This window comes from Neltuma alba, unplaced genomic scaffold, assembly GCF_004799145.2.
Source record: "Neltuma alba isolate B1F8T4 unplaced genomic scaffold, ASM479914v2 tig00011161_pilon, whole genome shotgun sequence".
NCBI lineage: Eukaryota > Viridiplantae > Streptophyta > Magnoliopsida > Fabales > Fabaceae > Neltuma > Neltuma alba.
Genome location: NW_021635892.1, coordinates 526,219 through 544,056, shown reverse-complemented (window position 1 = coordinate 544,056; position 17,838 = coordinate 526,219). Strand labels below are relative to the sequence as shown.

Genomic DNA, 17,838 nt, shown 5'->3' with positions numbered 1-17,838 from the left:
GCTCCTTATCTTTTAAATATAAAACCCATTTTGTAGTGTAATTTACATTATAAAATGAGTCTCACATTTAGGCGCCAAGTTATTTTTTCGCAGGACCTCCCCTACAATATCCGAGAGAGTATTGAATAATGATAAGATTGAAAAATTATTAAAATTTAAGGGAAATCTAATGAAATTTAAAGTTTTAATGTTTTATATGTAACCGAGACCCATGACAATATTCACAGATTTTTTTTCCAAAAACACAAATTAAGAACTTAATTACAATATTATTATTATTATTATTATTATTGCTGCTGCTGCTCCTCCTCCTCCTTTGTTTTTGGTAAGAACTTCATTATCAGACATTGTGCCAAGAGTTGATGGATACGCGAGGGAGGACCACAAAGGATGCTGAGAGGCTGGCCACCAGTGAGGGTTGAGTCCAGGTTGGAGGGTGCAGAACAGACGATGGTACACTGCGCTGAAGAGGGATGAGATGATCATGGTTGCGCTGTCGCGGCGGCCTCAATCGGCCGGCTCCATCATCCTCCTCACTCCTCAGCCTTGTACGGCACAGAGTTAACATTCATAGAGTACCCGCTCCCTGTTTTGATTTTTTTGTCTTTTACTCCCTCCTCCTTTTCTATTAATAATAAAAAAAAATACTCCCTCAAGTCCATGATACAAGTGATTTTAATGCTTGATTAGCATCACTTATATCAACACTTATAAATGTTTCTTATAAATATTTTTTTGCCAACTTGTTTCTCATAATATGTTTCATATAAATCAAGATAAAATTTCTATCACATATTTACTTATTTTGTATTTTATAAATCACAATTAAAAAGTTACATATAAACTATTTCAAATGAGCTAATTTACAAGAACTAAAAATAGTAATTATCCCATTAAATTTGTCTCAAATTATTTTTTTTAATAACTTTAACCATATTAAATGAAGTTATAAAGGAAAGAGAAAAATGGGTCACGAGTAAAATTACAATACTAAAAAAAATAAGTGTAAAATCAAACCTAAAAAATAAGTTCATGGATAGGGATCAAATTGTAGGTTTACGCAATTTTCTAGTTATTCACAAGATTATATCATTTTCATTTCAGTCGCATCCGTTTGATCTTGTGAGTTGCAACCAAACTCTTGCAGCCTCTGAGAACGAGAGAAGAAAGCAAGAGCAGCAAGTTTTTAATTAATTTTTTTGAATAAAAAATTAATGATCTTTTAAGAAAACATTTTTCTATTGGTTTAATTTTGAGAAACATGCTTTATTTTTAGAAAATTTATCAGTTAATCTTCCAACAATTTAAAATGAAAAATTATTGAATCCCGAGACCTCAATATTGATTATTACTCACAATAATTCTTTTGAAAACATATACGTGGGTCGAAATGCTCCCTCCATTCCATTTTTTTAAATTACAAACCCAACGGTGGTCGGCTGGTAAGCAGAGAGTAGCGACTAATCCCTCATTTCATATTACTTGCGACAAAATAATTTTTAGAGACTAAGAAACATTAAATTTTGTAAAATTATTCTACTGCTTTCCTAAAATGTCCTTCATTTCATTTAAACAAATACTAATACTAGTTTAAGTATTATAACACGTAAAAAAATTTTTTATAAATAATATGAAACGAAGGGAGTATTTACAGCACATTTTTGACAAAAAAAGCCATATTCATAAATTACGTATCTCCATTTACATGCAAAGCACCAAATCCACAATTATCTAATCTCATTTGATGAGTTAAACTGAATATATATAATTAATTTGTTAATTAATAATAATATTGTTATAGAAGTAATCAAAATATAATCAACTTAAAACGACATATTCTCTTTTACTTTAAATTAAATTTGTGCACAATACTTTTTGTTTATGCGTATGTGTAAATTAAATTCTAACCAAAGGAATTCAAAGCAGTGCTAATGTTATACTGTAATGTACAGTTTCCAAAACCAGAACATCCACGGTCATCCTAATGTATTTGATAGATACGAATATTCACACACTTAAATTCATGGATGGCAGAAGAAACTACAAAGGAAACATGATATATAATTTTAATTTATGATTCATGAATGCCCGGTTCTTAAATTCCAAGAATGTACATGAGCAATCACAAAATATGATTAAAAGAAAAAAGCTAGATTTTAAAGGGAATAATAATTAAATCTCCTAAAAAAAATAATTACTAAAAAATCTCAATAACAATCTCAACAGCATATAATAACAAATCTTATAGTGAAAATGATAACTTCTGAGATCTGTTTTTTAATTGTTTTCTTTGCTCATTGTAATTCTCCTTAGATTTTATAGATTATTTTAAAAAAATTTAAAGATTTCATTTTTAAAAGACAAATGTGAATCAAATCATTGGGAAAAAAAAAACCATCAACATCAACATTAAAAGCTACACGAGACCTGCACCTACAAAGCTTCACCTAACTGAAATAAAAACTACTCTTCCGATTTTAATATAAGACCTATTTAACTAATTTGATTAGATTAAAGAAGTTAGGTAAATTAGTTAATTTAAGAAATGTAACACGTTTTTCTAAAATACCATAATTATCTTTCTTAGATTATTTTAAAAAAATTTAAAGATTTCATTTTAAAAGACAAATGTGAATCAAATCATTGGGAAAAAAAAAAAACCATCAACTCACAACATTAAAAGCTACACGAGACCTGCACCTACAAAGCTTCACCTAACTGAAATAAAACCTACTCTTCTCCGATTCTTAATATAAGACCTTTAACTAATTTGATTAGATTAAAGAAGTTAGGTAAATTAGTTAATTATAAGAAATGTAACACGTTTTCCTAAAATACCATAATTATCTTTCTTAATACTCATCTCTCTCTATCTCTCTCTTCTATTTGATTATGGTTGATGGATACTGGTAATTTAGAAAAAATTGATAAATATGATAAGTGGGTCTTATATTTAAGATCAAAACCAACTCAACAATAGGTCCTATATTAAGGACTGGAGCAATACTTTTTAAAATTAAATATCTCTCTCACACTCTAATTTTTATCTGCATATACCCTTATCTCAATCTCTCTTCAATAAGGATTTTCAATTTCAATCCTTTCTCCATCCTGATAAATCCTGGACTCTCAGTACCAATCAGTGAAACAAGAGACGATAAAGTTCAAATGAACCAACACGAGATGAAAATAAGCAGAGACCAGAAAATACCAAATTGCTGACTTTCATCTAAAATCCCCGGATTTACAAAGTTTCCTCGCACCATCGTTTCCAACCCCACACCAATATAATAAACACAACAACATAACATCCAGCCAAAACAGTAAGCACAGGAACAGATTCAACAGTTTCTATATCACTCAATTTAACATGTGAATATATATATAAACATTAAAGCTTTTTTAAGGGGATAGATCTAAAGCTTTGTTGCTTGAGTACCTGCAAAGAACCTTGCATTTCACTACACTTCCATAGACATAAAACCCTGGAGCCACCATTATTCGAACCATGCTTGGCATCAACTTCGGAGCTTTGTCTCCTCCCATGTCTTCCATGTACACTGATTTCAAACCTCGCATTTTGTCCACTCTGAAAATTGTCAAGCTTGGATGCACTGAAGTAGCCAATAGGTGAACCATCCACACACTCTTGGACGCAACAAAGAAAGCTTGCAATAATGGCTCAGGCCAAGCTCTATTCCAACCCAACATTGCTACAATGTCACTCATTTTTCTATCGCAGAATCTGCTGAACTCTTCACTGAAATGCCTCGTTCCTTTGTTCAATACTTCCTCCCAGGTTAATCCATGAAGCATGTTATAAGATGTGAAGTTCGCCTCGCATCGTTCCATTGGGTTCAGTATGCGATTTGATGAGTTCTTTTGGAACCCCACAGATTCAAAGTCCTCAAACAAAGTTTTGTTCAAGAGTGCCTCTAGGTAGAAAAGCAGGCTTCTGGGGTTCTTGGCGGATGAGATTTTTATATCGTAAGGTTGAAGAAGAACGGAGATTCTCTCGTGAACTTTAGCTCCCATGTGCCGGAGCTGCATAGTGAGAGAACGGCTTAGAAGCCGGACTGAAGACCGAGCTTCAGAGACAGAGCACAAGAAACGTTCGACGACGGTGTTTTGGTGGCTGATTTGACGGGAGTTTTGAGGATTTTCCATTCTGAAAGGCGAAGAGTTGCTGCATTCTTCAAGTCCAGATTTCAAATTCAGGCAATACAGCTCTAGTTTTTGAGTTTTCTTCTCTAATTCAAGCACGGAGTGTTTGAGCGTCGAAGCTTCTAGAAGAGCCTCGTCCCTCTTTCGAGTTGCCTGAATCAGTTTGTGAGATAGCTCCGCCACCGCGATTTTCCACTGCTCTTCTCTCGTCGTCGACGGAGCCCCGGTGGGCTTGGGACTCTTCCGCGTCAACGTGAAGAGAATGGACTTGAAAATCCCATTCGGACTTGCCAACAACGACGAGTGCTTGTTTGGTCCGTTGTTATCGAAAGGAACGACGGAGATTTTCTCCCGCCCGTGCGGCCGGCACTTGTTGCACAAAACGGAGCCATCTTCTCCGTCGACGGAACCTTCAGACTCAGACCGTTTCCGGTGATTGGATTTCCCACTACTCTTCTCGCTCGCTCTGACGGAGTGGGGTCGGGACATGGTGCTTCGGTGTCGGACAGGAATCCGTACAAATACTCGGGGTTCCTCTGCTCTGGCTTCGTCCCTCACTGTACTCATCTTCCAGCTCTTCTTGAATCTGCAGTTACCAAAACCAACAAGAAAATAAAACAGCGTCAAACAAAGCAAGATACAATAAAATCAGAGCGAAGAACACAGATTTTAACCCCAACAGTTATATCAATTCCCAAGATTTTCCCCAGAAACAAACACACACGGCGATGGGAAAACGCAGAAAATTGGATCGTACTCACAGGGGTGAACTGAGGGGAATGGCGAGAAGAAGGAGGAGGAGGAGATTTAGACGAAGAAGAAGAAGCCATGGGGTGTGATTACACCGAAGTGGGGAGGTCAAATCTTAAAACGTTCATAGCCCTTCTTCTTCCTCTTCAACCTGCTTTTTGTGTGGGTGTGGGTGGGGCTCTGGAAGAAGCGTTTTCTGGCTCGTTTTCGGTTTCCTGTTCATTACACGAGTAATCGGCTAATGGCACTGTCAAAGACCATAAAGCTGACCGAAAAGCTCAATTTGTTTATCTTTTTTCAAATCACCCCAAAGCGTCTTCCGGGTTTACTATCTCTCCCTCTCTTTTCTCTTCTTTTCTTTTATCGCATCCGTCAAATGGGATTTGATATGATATTTAATGCTCTTACTTGGTTATTCGTCGGGTTGTATTAATGGTCTGAAAACTGGGTGCGAAGGAGAATCTTCTCATAAATGGGTAAACAGTAAATTGCTTCTGAAATAAAAAGAAATACGTCTCATGTCTTAATAGAAGATATATTTAAATAATTTAATTAGATTAAGATAATTATAACTATAATAAATATGATATATTTTTTAAATATTTTAATCATCTTCATATATCTTCATTTTTTCTTTTTTATACTTGATTATATTTGAGGGAATATTAATATGAGTGATTTGAGAAAAATTGATAGATATAAAAAATAAGTATTATATTTAGAACCAAAATCAACTCCATAATTAGGTCTTATATTAAAAACCGGAGAAGTACAAAAAAAGGCAACATCAAAAATTGTCAAAAAAAAATTAGGGATAAATTTCTCATTAAAAATTTAATTGATAAATAGAATCTAAGCATTTTATACAATATAACTTTTTTTACGTGCAATCTATCTTTTATTGTGTGGAATAATTTTTTTTGTGTAATATGCAACTCAATTTCTCTAATTTCTCTTTGTGCAAATAAAATTTTCTGATGTGCAAATCATCTTTCATATCATGCAAACTAATTCTTTATATCCAAATAATATTATGCGTAAACAATCTTCTCCTTATACAATTTACCTTCATTTATGTACAACTAACTTTTTCTTATATAATCAGTTATCCTAGGTTTCATTTGCCCATTAAATTTTTAATAAGAATTTTACCCCAATTTTTCCATTATATTAATCCATCAAAAACAAATTTAAAGGGCAAATTTGTTCCAAAAATTTTTACTCAGGAGCATTGATCATCTAAAGAAAATTTTAAATACAAAGTTATCCCAAAATTTAAATTGTAGTAATTTTACACTCTACAATAATGATCAATGTAATTATTTTAACAATCAATATTAGTTTTTTTAACCATAAATAAAATTATTATGATTTTGATTTTTTTAGGCAAATTTATATCAAAACAAATTTCAAAATGTCCGTCCCCCCAGAATAAAAACTTTCAAGAGCAATTTACGCCTTAAATCTTTAACCTTTTTTATTAATTTGAGAGATTTTTATTGTCTATTTACGTTAAAGAATCCAAATTAAGAAGATTGTTGCTTAGCTCCATGGTCCTTCCCCTTGCATCTTCCTCACCCTTTCTTTAACTTGCAAGCCACGATTTCAGCTCGGTTTCCAGTGGACTTCGTTTAGCGACATTTCTCACGTTTTATTAATTAATTTACAAATAGTCTTTATCATTCCAAAAAATTATTTTACACCCGTCGGTACACTTAAATTTTATGAAGTAAACTTTATCATAAATTACATCATTTATTATTTATCAATTTTACCACTTATTTTTAAAAAATTACAGAATTGTAAAACCAATAGGGATTAAGGTTGTTTTATAAATTTTATGATAAATCAAACCTTTTATAAATCAGAATTTTTATGGTTGTTTTTTGGTGGTCAAAATTCAAGAATTTTAAGTATATTAATTAAGAATTAAATGTAATTTAACCAAATGTATCAAGTTTAGTGCTTAAATTCTTTTTTTTAACCTTTAAAATACTACTACATCTTATCCTTGATAATATATTAATATAAGAACTAAATGATTAATTTGTAAATATTAAAAATTAGTTATTTATAATAAATGAGTGTTGTTTTTCTAAAATACTTTTGTTCATCATGTGCATTAAAATGTAAGTCTTTTAACATATGTAATCATGTGGACTACTTTGAAAAAAAAAAATGAAAAGCAAAAAGATTTAAGGGGGTGTTTAAAAGCACCCAAAAGTGCTATTTAGAAGGATTTTTTTGTAAAACGAGATAATATTTTTTACATATTTATTTCGTATACTGTAAAAGTACTTTTAAAATCATAATTTAGTTTATACCTAAACACCCCCTAAATCTCCAACTAGCTCTTATTTTTGAGACTGAAGGTAATATTTATCGTATGTTTGAAAATTGACAAAATATTTATTAATATCACACGGAGTGAGCAAGTGAATTGCACTGTATTTTTAATATTTGGTAAAAAAAAAAAGTTATTTTTATTACTGCAGCACAATGTTGTTTCAACATTCAAATAACATTTTCAAACCAAGTAAAACCAGTCATATTAAAATAATAAAATTTAATTAAAAATAATAAATAACCAACATTAATAATCATCAATAACAAAATACCATGAAATATAACAATAGTTTGATTGTAACAATAATAAAATACAACAGTATTGAGAATTTTGATTTTACGATTTATCAATAACTAAAATTAATAATCATTGATATTAAAATTATCATTAAAATTTGTTCAAATCAATTGTGATCGAGTTATTAGAGCTGAATAAAAAAAATAGAATTAATAATAACACAATCATTCAAACTGATTCATTACAGATTCACACTGATTTTTTACCGGTTTTCATTCATTCACCCTGATTTGACCGAATCGATACTGATTCATTCTTGACCGTTTTAATATCAAAACAAAATCGGACTACTGGCCAAATCAACAATTTTTTGATATTGAACCGGTCAGTTTAGTTGGATTTTTTTTTTCCTTTGATTTTATATCAAGGCATGTTTAAAGTGCTTAGTCCATCGCAGGATTGTAAAATATGTTCACGACAGCATATTTGAGACATGACGCCTGGTGTGTTTATAATGAGTTTTTTTGACTCCAGCATTTTCGAAATCTATCTGTAATTTTGCCCCCAAAAAAAATCTATCTATAATAATTGAATCAAAATGGAAGTAGCAAATAATTTATTTTGATTTTTAATGTTAATATTCCATCCATCCTGAAATACAGTAGGTAACTCAGAATTTCCTCCTCATTTTTTTAAGAAAAATACTCCTCTTTGATTATTTGTTCCTCACTCTTTTTCTTATATAGAAAAGTTTTAATAAACTGAGTCCTAAAAGCTCACTAGGATCATGATATTCCTCCAACCTCAAAAAATGTTTACAAAAATATTTATAGCTCATTCACTAATAAAATTCTCATATCTGCGGTTACTGCAAATAATGTTTTCAACGTCCTAATAAAGATTTTTGTTCCTCTCTCATGTTTTCAAAACATATATTTATTTACTCGGGGTAAATTTGTTTTAAAAAAAAAAAAGATTAGACACACAAATTCTTGAAGGCGAAGGGAGGGAGTGCCTGTTTACTAAATGTAAGTTACTATGAATCAGGCTGGTTATTAAACAGACCAGAGTAATAATTTAAAGGTCCGTGATGTAATCACAATTGAATTAGAGTCAAACAATATAGAAAACACTTTATATATACAACCATAAAAAAGAATAATATTTAAATTAAAAAAATTTTAGACTCTCATCCCAACTTTGACAAGACAGATTAAAAGATTTGTTCACTGATTGTTTTATGACTTTTTAGAGTGAACCCTATGTTTAATTTTAGGTGCAGTACTTTTCTTTCTTTGTTTTTTTGCCAACAATTTTGAATGCAATGAATAAGTATTTACCTTTGATCGTAGTTAAGATTTTAAATATGAAATTAGAATTCATTTTATCTTGTATTCTTAAAAATATTCTTATTGATTGTAAAATATTTCTACTCAAATATAGTTCTAATATACTATCTCTCCAGTCTTTAATATAAGATCTTATTTAATTTTATTTTAGTCGTAAATATAATATCTCAATATATTTCGTTCTCATATTTATATATTTTTTTAAGATAGTCTTTCTAGTAATAGTAGGTCTACCCAACACACTTAATTAGTAAGGATATTTAAAGAAAGAGAATACATATTTATTATAAATAACTAACTTAACTTTTTTTTTAATCTCTTCAAATAGCCAATTAACTTTTATAACCAGAATCGGAGGTAGTGAATGATTAATAATGGTAATTTATTACTAATTTTCTTAATACTTTTAATTAGGGTGAGGAATTCATCATTAATCACCTCAGAGCACGAGAAGGCAGAAAGAAGGGCGTAGGTGAGAGGGACAGTGGCGTAGGGGCATTAAATGAGGGAGTGGTGTGATGAATGTGAGGATGTGAAATGAGACTGTGAATTAAATGCATGGCGGGGGAAGGAAAGGAGGTTGGCGCATTTAATTCCCACATTAACTCTCCCAACTCCAATTATGCAGCCTTCAACTGACTCCCCCCATTTATATTTATTACTCTCTTCTCTGTGCTCCTTCCTTAATCCACCTACCCCCTCCCTCTCTTTCCCCTTGCCACGTCCATTTTGTATTTGTGAAAGGAAAAATACTTGTACCCTCTCCGTTTATAAATTTCAAATTTAAAAATAATATGATTCATTTTATAACTTTTTATTTGTACTTGTCTTAACATTTAATATATTTTTAAATTTTATTTTTAATTAAATTTATTTTTGTTATAATCTCTCTTATTATATTTTTCCAACCATTCTCTTTTATCTTTTTTTTTATATTTATTATAAGTGATGCATCCGATCCCAAATATAAGAGCTAATTGAAAGTTAAATTTAGTCACAAACATAGCATCTCATTTTACTTTGTCTTACAAATTTGTAATTTTTTCTCCAAAATATCTTTAACGTGCTTCCCCAAGAAATAATTCTAATGTATATAATTAAATAAGATAATTAGAAAGTTCAACACACATTTGTTTAAATAACCAATTTAATTACTATTTTTTTAATCTTTCTAAATTAGTTATTTACCTCTTATATTAAGGACTTGAGAAAATAAATATTTATAAACATATTTATTACTTTTAACTAATTTTAAACTAATTATTCATTATCTAAGAATTAATTTTTGAAGCTTATAATAAAAACTGAAAGAACTTTATATCAAATTATATATTTATTACTCTCTTCTCTGTGCTCCTTCCTTAATCCACCTACCCCCTCCCTCTCTTTCCCCTTGCCACGTCCATTTTGTATTTGTGAAAGGAAAAATACTTGTACCCTCTCCGTTTGTAAATTTCAAATTTAAAAATAAATGTGATTCATTTTATAACTTTTTATTTTTAAATTTTATTTTTAATTAAATTTTTTTTGTTATAATCTCTCTTATTATATTTTTCCAGCCATTCTCTTTATCTTTTTTTTTTATATTTATTATAAGTGATGCATCCGATCCCAAATATAAGAGCTAATTGAAAGTTAAATTTAGTCACAAACATAACATCTCATTTTACTTTGTCTTACAAATTTGTAATTTTTTCTCCAAAATATCTTTAACGTGCTTCCCCAAGAAATAATTCTAATGTATATAATTAAATAAGATAATTTAGGAAGTTCAACACACATTTGTTATAAATAACCAATTTAATTAACTAATTTTTTTAATCTTTCTAAATTAGTTATTTACCTCTTATATTAAGGACTTGAGAAAATATATTTATAACATATTTATTGCTTTTTAACTAATTTTAACTAATTATTCATTATCCAAGAATTAATTTTTTGAAGCTTATAATAAAGACTGAAAGAACTTTATATCAAATTATCTAATTATATGTGATCATCTATCTTATTTTTCATAGGCTCATTACTTCAACTAGTCTCTATGTTCTTCAAATGGATCTCTTAGTTGTTGAGAGGGTTGCCTAAAAGCAGTATATAAAACGTGCCCAGTAAAACTTACAATATGAATGAATTGATTATTTCATAGGAATGTGTAAAAATTTGAGCTACATTTAAAAGCCGAGTACCATACCACAGCGTTAGCAACTTAAAAATAAAATATATAACTTTATATGATTAAAAAACTTGACATAATAGATTTGAGAAATTTGATCTAAATATTCTGATTTGAAAAATTGCTCAAAAAAAATCAAATGGTAAAAAGTTTTGGGGAAAATATCAGGACATGTTCTTTAGTTGAAGACGGGCCTGAACATGAAAGAAAACAAAAATTGCCTATGCCTAAAAGGCGAGTTAGAATGTAGAACCTGAAAGATTTATTACATTATATTCAGTTCGCTCTTTAACATAGAATTTGGTTGGAAGGTTAACTTTAATTTTAAATATAATATATCAATCTATTTTTTTTATAATATTTATTAATTTTTAAATTAGTTTATTTAACTTATAAAACTAGTATATCTGGAAAAAACCTCTAAACTAATATATAATTAATGTTACACATATGTACTTTAGAAAGATTATCTCATATTATTTTAATAATTAACTAATTTATTTTTTTAATCTATATAAGTTGATTAAGTGACTGTTATATTATGAATTGATAAGTAGTAAAATTGGAACCATACTCCTTGGCTTTAATTCTAACATCTCTTCTGCAATATTTTCTTAATTCATAGTATAAGACATCATATATAATACTTTCTATTATAAATATAAAGACAATTTTAATCACTTTGAAAAGGTAGTATTCCACATTATGACATTATTTTTCAGTTACAATCAGCACCTTGATCTTATTTATAATTTAAGGCATTGAATGTAAATAACAAATAATATCTCGATGCAACTGGGAAACAATATCAGAGTAGAAGATGTTAGTTTGTCCTATCCTTTGTAAGAGAACATGTCCATTTTGTCTCATGCATTAAATATCTTTTATTTAGTTTGATAATATTTTTGTTTTAAATTAGGAATTTGATAATTTTGCTTCCTGTTAATTTGTGTAGTTTATTTAATTGTAGACAATAGTTTATCAATGTTTAAATTATAAATTTTACTGTATTATTTTTATCATTTTGAAAAAATTGGCAAAATAATGAACTTCGATTAAACGATTCCAAACCCCACAGGTCGATCTTGAGCCTCCAAGTTCTCAAACCGAGCTTCGCAAATAGGGATGTTTTTTTGTGGAAGCAAGCTTTTAGGTCAATTTGTTTTTAGCTAGTCACAAATAATTGTTCTGCTTTGACTTGCGGGTATATTGCAATAAAAAGACATGATATGTCCTTGGACATTGCCTAGTTCATTCTGTAGGTAAAAATAAATTGAATGATCATGAATCCACTGAAGTTAATCTATAAGAAACACGTGCTCCCTCCAATCTTTATTATAAACTTTAAATAACTAATTTTTATATAATAAAAAATGAGTTAATAACAATAAATATGTTAGAAATATATTTTTGTTTTCAAATAAGTCCTTATAATAAATAAAATAATAAAAAAAAATGTATAGAAAAATGATAAGAATAAGTGTGGCAAATAAGAGAGAATAAATAATTAATGACAAAATTAAAAAAAACACATTAAATATTAAATATTAAATATTAAGATAAACTCAAATTGAAACTTATAAAATAGATTACACCATTCTTTAAATTGAGAGCCCATAAATAGAACTAGATAGAGTATTAAATTACATTAACTTCTATTAAATTATATTAATATAATTTATTCACATGTGATTTGATCAAGTAGTGACTAATACTTGAAGATTAATACATGATAAAATACTTCAAAGATTAACTAAGTGATGATTTCTCACAGGAGGCATTTGTCATTGTTTGTAGTTGACAGAATCCTTGACTATATCGTGTCTCATGAAGCCTTTATAAATAGTAAACTTGTAAATTATTTCTCAATTGTGCTTTACAAATGCATGCAATAGCCATTTCTTTATTTGTTCATTCGTCGTAAAAAATAATGTGTATCTCTTTATTCAATGAATAAACTAAAAGAAAAATATGCTGACCATCCTCTTACTTTATTTAAATTATAAAAAATCTCTCATCTATTTTAAAAGCGTTAGTTGATTGCTAAGTTTGACTTTTAAAATTTTGTTCTAATCAAAATATCCATCCTTAACATAACATTATTTAAATATTTCTGCACAATAATTTTTTTATAAAACATAAAAATAATTATAATACATATATTTTAAAATTTTTGGCAAAATCACAATTAAATCCATCTGAAATAATGAAATTTCAATTAAGGCTTATACTTTTAACGAATTTCTAATTAGGCTAAGAGGCCTAATTAGGGATTTTCAAATGTTGCTAAAAGACTGGAATGCCTCTTTGTAATAAAAAAGGAAAATTGAAAGTAGGAGTAAATCTGATTTTAGTTTTAATTATTCTAGTAGATTTACTAATGAAGACATGGTTTTTCTTAGATTTTATGTCAAAGGTGTGTTTTGTAATTATGAACGTTACGTCAACTCTAGAATATATGGCCTTTTAGTTTTTTTTATATAATAAAAATTTGATATTGAATAAATCTTAGAGACCAGAAAATTAAAGATGAATTGATGAGTCTCAATGTAAGTTGTGAAATAGTAAAATTAATTTTGATAGATATTCAACAATTCCAGAAAAAAAATATTTGATCTTGTTAATCTTTTACATTTGAAATCGTAAAATTTTTATTAGTTCCCATATTTTTGCAATTCTATAGATATCTAGAAATTATGTATTTTTTTATCTTGAATTTTCAATTACTTTTTATTGGTCATAATCGTGATTTTTCTTTTTTTGTTTTTTATATGATAATGTTTTTGGCCAAATTTTCATGTGATAGTGTTTAAAGAAAAAACATGTTATTTAAATTCAATTAAAAGAATTAAAACTAAAATTAGGCTTTTTAATTATGAAGGGTATTTTGGTCTTTTAGAAATATTTAAAATTTGCAATTCTATAGATATCTAGAAATTATGTATTTTTTTATCTTGAATTTTCAATTACTTTTTATTGGTCATAATCGTGATTTTTCTTTTTTTGTTTTTTATATGATAATGTTTTTGGCCAAATTTTCATGTGATAGTGTTTACAGAAAAAACATGTTAGTTAAATTCAATTAAAAGAATTAAAACTAAAATTAGGCTTTTTAATTATGAAGGGTATTTTGATCTTTTAGAAATATTTAAAATTTCCAATTAGGCCTCTTGAACTAATTAAGAATTTGTTAAAAGTATAGGCTTAAATTAGAATTTTGCTATTTCAAATAGATTTAATTAGAATTTTCCCAAAATTTTTTAACATGTTATAAAATTTATTAACTTTGATTCCATTATAAAATGTTATCATTTTAATTTTTCAGCAAATTTATTGAAATTTACTTCTTTAGATTTCTTTTAAATGATTAAAAACATATCTCAAACATTTATTTTTTATTATATATTATAATTAATACTATATAAGTTTAAAAAATTATATAAATCATTTAAATTTATAGTTTAAAAATTTCAAACACATATTTTCTGTAAATATCTATAAACATAGTCAAGGATACATTTATTAACAGAATCAATAAAATTTTTAATTAAGTTTTTCATGACTACATTAACTAAATTACTTGAACTTTTATCCTAATATGATAAAATAATAAATAAATAAATATTTGAAAAAGTAAAATATAAAATTAGAGAAAAAAAAGAGATAGCTCTTAAATTCTTGAAAACCAAAGAAAAATACTTGTTGAATTTCAAAAAAGTTAAGACAAATATGCTATAAATATGCTAAGTTGCTAACCACTTTTATAATAGTTTTTACTATTCTTGTAATTATTTTTATAAGTCAAAGTGTCAAAATCACTTATTTGTCATTTTGAAATTCAATAGGTATTTTCTATCATTTCTTTAAAAATTCTTCAAAACTAATTTTAGCAAAATTATGAATTTTGTGTAATGAAGGGTTTAGATTTAAGTAGATGTTTTTAAAATAGAAAAGATATTAGTATAATTAAGGCAAAATGCAAAAGAGTTAGATTATTTTACTCATACTAATGATCTTGTTTCTCATTCTTTAATTATTACTACGTATTCATGCATGGACCAGGCATTTATAAAGTTGTTCATGAACCGAAAAATTTAAGCATTCATTTATTTCGTATTCATTAAAACATGGTCAAGAATTTATCCATTAAAATGTTGTCTAAAGTAATAAAGTTGTAAAAAATATTGTAAGTTAAATAACACCAAATTTATCTCAGAGGTGCAAGTTGGGATTAAGAATTCAAACCGCCGTATTAAAAAAAAAATAACAATTTTTAATACTTTTCTAGTCCTTAATATTAAACCTATTTAATTAATTTAATTAGATTAAAAAATAGTTAAATTAGTTAATTATAATAAATATGATATTTTTTTTAAAACAGCTTTATTTAAAATGGTTTTGACTTCAATTATTATTATAAAAGAAACCACCATCTTCAGGAAATATTAATGGAGCATATTTTTGAAGAAAAACGATAAATATAAAAAATAAAGATCCATTTGGTATGAGAAAAATGGGAATGAAGGAAGAAATTTTTTTAATGAACTTGATTTAAAAAATAGTGGAATTATAAGTTTTCAATTATTTTTTATTACTCTTTTATCTTACATCTTTTCTTTATTAAAATTTTAAAACCCCAATTTTCAAATTTTTTAAATCAAACTTATCAAAATTTTTCCTGCCGTCTCTTCTATATCTGTCATATTAAACGTAGGGTTAGGATTAGGGCAGTATTTCATTGCAAGCCAAATATAAAAACTCTCCCATGTTTGAACTATTTTATTTTGTTAATATATATGTATATATTTATTTCTAACCAAGCAGCATATAAGATACAAAACTCAAAACTCGTTTTAGTGTTAAAGATTGAACAAAATTAAAACTTAGAAAGTAAAACCTATTTAAACTTATGTGGATCTCGCTCCCTCTTTCGATTGCCATTAGCTTAGCTTCCGTGGCTTGCAGGACAATCTCATGTCCATCGTATAAGAAGGCATGTGAAGTTATTAAATGTGACGATAAGGTCCCTAACCAGCATCCTTTATAGTATAAACTTGCATTTTGAGCAAATACATGTTCACGTTTATCTTTCCTTCATTATAAATTTTTCATTAAAATATATAGATGTACTGATCTCACTAAATTAATATTCTCTAAGGGTGTTTAGAGGACGGGACAGGACCGGGACAAGCCTGTCCCAGTCCCGTCCCAATGAACAGGGACGGGACAAGACTTTTGTCCTTGTTCTATCCCATCCCATCCCAACTCGGGACCAGGACATCTTGTTTTCCTTTTTTTTTTTTTCCTTTTTTGATCTTGAGCGTTCAATTCAATATTTTATTGGCCCTATCGAATTACTGTTGATTAAAATTTTTTCTTGTTTCTTTTTTTTTTTGGGCCTAACAGACTGCTTTGAGCCGAAACCAATATATTGTCAAGTTTGAGCCTTTGAAAATGGACAATACTAAATTTGTAACATTGCACTTTTAGGTAAAGAATTTTAATTCTGCTGCCATTAATTTGACGCCACAGATGGAAAGACGCAAAGAAAATGCTTTAGTAAGCATCTGTCCAGCTTCCTTCCCTGCTTATATAGTTTAATTTCTTCATTTAAATAATTTCCTAATTGCTCCATTCGAAATGTAGGAATATTAACATCACAATGAAAAAATATTTTAATAACCACAACACTTAATTAACAATCCAAGCAGAACACAATAATATAAACCACAACACATACCCAAAAAAAAGAATCAATTATTTAAAGTTTAAACCTTTAATATTTTAAACCACAATACTTAATATTTGTTGTCAAAACCAAGATAACCATTAGCCAATCTCAATCACAAGTCACAATTAACAATCCAAGCAATCCAAGACAGTCATAACACAATGGGATCAATCCATAACATTTGAGTCCAAACCAAAACAAGCAAAATACAATAACATAAAATTTGAATCCATGACATTAAGGCTAAATCAAAGCAATCACAAAGCAATTTAACATTCCAAGAGACTTGAAATTGAAACTGTTAATTGCTCTCCTACAAAAAAAAAACACAAGAAAAAGAACAATTTGTTGGTAGTATTTAAACAAAGTTGAAAATACCAATGTCAGTATCCTTGAAGTTATCAATATCAAGTCCCTTTAGTTTTGATGTAGATGGAGATAACCAATTTTGTGCACAAATTAGTACCTCAGCCATCTTTGATGATAGGGAACTTCTGAATTCATCAATGACACAACCTCCTGTACTAAATGCAAATTTTGAAGACACAGTGGATACAAGCATGGCCAAGACATCACGTGCAATCGATGAAAGGATTTTGTACTTGGAACCATTTAGTTTCCACATGCCAAAATGTCGAAGTTGGGCAACAAATAGTTGCAGTAGAGGCTTAGTTTCCAACATTGCCATCTGAACTTGAGTTAAATTGGCAGGATCACTTGATGCTTGTGTCTGACTTTGGTTTTGAGAGTCAGATGTGTTTGTTTCATGCCCACTTGAACAAAAGTCATACAAACGATACAAGGCATTTGTAACTTTATTTGTCATTGCTTCACATTGTGTAGAATCAAGAAATATATTATTAAAAGCAAGCTTTAAAAACTTCATTTTATACCTGGGTTCAAGAACCATTGGTATCACCAACAAAGGATTGAGATTTCCTAACCTTCCCTAATACTTTTTGTACTTGCCTTGCATCCTCTTAGCCATATTAGACACCAAAAAATTAGGATTATTTGCCCTTGTATGTAGGATAACAAACACATCAGCTATGTGTTGGAAGCATACATTTGAGGTAACGTAAAGTGA

The 17,838-nt window shown here is 28.6% G+C and overlaps 1 pseudogene; it reads right to left on the bottom strand.

Moving 5' to 3' along the window:
• Positions 1-3,208: 3,208 nt before the first annotated feature.
• On the bottom strand, positions 3,209-5,231 carry LOC114761989 (IRK-interacting protein-like; annotated as a pseudogene).
• Between the last annotated feature and the right edge of the window lie 12,607 nt (positions 5,232-17,838).